The following is a 4,122-nucleotide window of genomic DNA, read 5'->3' as shown; positions in this document are numbered from 1 at the left end:
AAACAGCATGCTCCTTGTTCAGGTCACTGTTATATGTGTGCTCTGTTTGTTTCTGAAAGCCAATTATTATTCGTATTCCTAGTAAACTTTTATATGATAGTAGCACCCAAAGACCCCAATTGGTACTGAGACCCTATTGTGCTGGGTACTGTGTAAATACAGAAGAGGGACAATTCTCACCCAGAAGGGCTTACAATCTATCCTTAGGCCCCAGAAAAGTAAACTTAATTAATCATCATACAACCCTGCTTGTAACTTCTAATACCATAGATACAAGTACATGGGAGGCAGGTTGCACAGACTTTGCACAGACTATACTATAACACTCAGTTCTTATTCTTTATATGTTGTAATGAAAATATAGATCTTCCACAACAACTGAAACATTAACCTACCTATAACAGAGGATTGATCTCTAGGCACATGCCCAGTGCCCCTGTTCCAAGGCAGCTCCTTTAGTGCGTTGGTTTAGCACAAGTGATGGGACTGAGACCAGCCACTGTTCCACAGAACTACAATTTATAAGGTGCCTGTAGACACATTCAGTTAGGGTTGCTTTTTGGTGTAAGAAAATAGGGTGATGTCTTCCTAAGCTTCCTAACAGAGGCTTGGGAAATGTAAATTTGTAAGGAGCAGAAACCAGCTAGGAAGGCTATGGGGTAACAAGTCTGCTGGGAGGAAAGCCTCAGCAGTGACAGGGCTAGTACTCTACACCAAAGTTTGTGACCTAGCAGGAGTAAGGTTGCCAGGCGTCCGGTTTTTGACCGGAATGCCTGATCGAAAAGGGTCCCTGGTGGCTGCTGACTGGGACGTTAAAAGTCTGGTCGGCAGAGCAGCGGGGCTAAGGCAGGCTCCCTGCTTGCCCTGGCTCTGCACAGCTCCTGGAAGCGGCCGGCATGTCCCTGCAGTCCCTAGGTGCAGGGGCAGCTAGGGAAGTTCTGCCCTTGCCCTAAGCACCGGCTCTGCAGCTCCCATTGGCCATGAACTGCAGCCAATGGGAGCTGCAGGGGCGGTGCCTGTAGGCAGAAGCAGTGCGCACCATGCAGAGCTGCCTGGCCACACCTCCACCTAGGGGCCGGACATGCCGGCCGCTTCTGGAGCACTGCAGAGCCAGGGCAGGCAGGGAGCCTGTCTTAGCCCCGCTGCGCTGCTGACCGGGAGCCACCTGAGGTAAGCACTGCCCAGCTGGAGCCTGCACCCCAAACCCCCTGCCCTTGGTCGGAACCCCCTCCTGCACCCTAACTCCCTGCCAGAGCCTGCACCCCGTGCCCCCTCCTGTACCCCAACTCCCTACCCCAGCCCTGAGACCCTCCTGCACCCAAACTCTGTCCTGGAGCCTGCACCCTGCTGCACCCCACCCCCCTGCCCGAGCTCTGAGCCCCCTCCAGCATTCCAAACTCCTTGGACCCAGCCCAGAGCCCCCTCTTACACCCCAAACCTCTCATCCCCAGCTCCACCCCAGAGCCTGCACCCCCAGGCAGAGCCTTCACCCCCTCCTGCACCCCAACTCCCTGCCCCAGCCCAGTGAAAGTAAGGGGAGAGCGAGTGATGGAGGGAGGGGGAGGGCAGGGGCCCTGGTGAAGGGGCGGAGAAGAGGGTGGAGCAAAAGTATTCGGTTTTGTGCAATTAGAAAGTTGGCAACCCTAAGCAGGAGGCTGATTAGATTTGTGATTTGTATTCAGTATATCAGATTCCTAGAAGAGGAAGTTCATTGTGAAAACTCCTGCAGTGTGAAGTTTGATTCCCTGGGGAAGTAGTAGGTCCCAATGTTGGACTGAGTGAGCTCCTTCTATAATTTCCATAGTCTTCTAGAAGGTTCTAAAATATTGAAAACATTCAGAGTTAGGTTATCTTATTTTTGAATGGTCTGAATAACACAATTGTTTAATAGCTATAATAATATTGTGGTTTAGAGTTACCTTGTGCTTGTGTCAATCCTAACATTACTTTAGAAAGAACACCCTCTGAAATCATTTGGGTTTTTCTGAGTGAAGATCAGTGACAAATTTAGTCCTGAAAGCCATAATCCTGCAATAGGTTCCACTCAAACATATCCCCGCACCTATGCAGAGTCTGTTGCAGAACTGGGGCCTAAGTCTGTAATTCATCTGAAGCAGGACTCCAGGGTTCTCTTCTTGCCTCTGAAGCATCCATTGAAGAGGACTTTGAACAAGTAATTTAACCTCTTCATGCCTCACTTTACCTGAACTTGGAATTTTATTCTATTCATTTTTTTAATACTGTCCTCATCACTGTAGCATCTGAGCATCTTCTGGAAATGTATTAAGCAAAATGACTAGCCCTTGTCATGTGACTCTCCTCTTCTGCCATCTTCCTCTCCAAAGGGAAAACTGAGTTTTGCTTTTGTTTATTTTTTATTTTATGGATGTTGTGTGTGTTTATTAATTAAGGCAAGGTCAAAGGAGTGTGCCTTGCCCTCGGATTGGGAGCAATGATGACTGAGGTGTTTCTTAGATCCTGCAAGAGCTTTCAGTCTTGGATGGTCTCTGGGACCTCTGTTTCCTGCATAAACAAGCTTAACCTTTGCAGTAGCTACCTGTCTTGTGTCTGAGGAGCTGAGTTGTTGACCACAGTCTTCATTCTTGAGCTTCAAGTGGCCTTTTAGGTACCGTGGGTCCAGACCTTTGCACACCAATGCTATCTGAGACTCATGAAGTAGAGATGGTTTTAGTAAGATTGAAGTTTGTGAATTATCTTGACAAAGGGAAGATATCCCTGTTAACAGAAGAGACAGACTCAACTACTATCTGTTTTTCCAATATGATACTCTCTTCCAACTATTATCACTTCAGTTTGATCTGGATTGAGTCTTAGTTTACTTTCACCAACTCCCAATCTCAGATTCTGTGCTGCAAGAGTCAGACATACTGAAAATAACTTTTTATATTTTATTGTAGAATAGTGAATGGACTTCAACAGTGGGGGTAATCTATTATTGGAACAACTTACTGAAGAAATTGGTAAATTCATATTCCTTGAAGTCTTTAAATTGAGATTGAATGTCATTCTAAAAGAGATGTTCTAGTTCAACCACTAATCACTGGGCTTGATAGTATTTACTTACATAGTAGCAAAGAACAAACACTTCAACTGCTGGAATCGCTGGATGAAATTCAATGGCCTATGTTATGCAGGAGGACACTATATGATCATAGTGGTCTCCTCGGCCTTAAAATGTATTCTTTAGAGGACTAAATTCTGCCCTCTTCTACGCTAATGTGTGTCTGTGGGAAGGATCAAAACTCAAAATAAGAAACAGACATTTCAAGTGTGTGTTTTTTGGCCATCAAGCAAGTTTTTTAATTCTCCCTGGAATCTTGATAACTTCAAGAATTTTTGGTTAGCCACAGTTGTTTATGAATGCCTCCATACTAGCAATTAGTTCGTAAAGGACAGATTTTCTGGATTCTCTGAATTCTAACATGCCAGTGATTTTTCTCTGAAGTGACTATTGTACAGGACACTAGAAGAATGCTGCTGCAGACACAGGTTTTTAAGGTAACTGCAAATAGATACTTGTACCATAAGTACTGATCTGTGAGGAAACTTCAAAACAAAAATCAATACTCTGTAGCATCATCAAATAAGCACTGTATAATTTTCACCCTCAAAAGCCCCCATTCCATGGCAGCCTTTTCTCTAAGGGGGAAGGGCTGGACCTGAGATTGTCAGTGTCTCTTTGTGTGTCAGACAGATCTTGCTCAAGAATAACAAGCTAGTGACTGAGAATATCCAGAGCTCGAAGTCCCTACTGGCCTTGGAAGCAAGAGGGTAGCTAGGAACTCATGCTTGGATCTCTCAATAGCCTATTATGCTACCATCAGTTTACTACAAGGGAAAGCCATAAATCTCATATTTTAGTGAGAGACTAGATACAGATTTGCACATTATTACATGCATATATATGGTGCCTATTACTATAGTATCTGGGCATCCTTTATGTAGTTTGATTAAAGGAACACTGTTGTCAAGAAATCAAGTCAATTTCCAAAAGCTGCTGGCACTACAGGTGTTCTGGTGTTGAAAATGCAGCAGTCACTGACACCTTGCCTATGCTAGCAGTTCTACCATTGCTTCTACCTGTGGCGCTGCAACAATGTT

The sequence above is a fragment of the Trachemys scripta genome, chromosome 3, assembly GCF_013100865.1.
Source record: "Trachemys scripta elegans isolate TJP31775 chromosome 3, CAS_Tse_1.0, whole genome shotgun sequence".
NCBI lineage: Eukaryota > Metazoa > Chordata > Testudines > Emydidae > Trachemys > Trachemys scripta.
The sequence above is the reverse complement of the archived record's forward strand: the minus strand, read 5'-3'. Positions refer to the sequence as shown.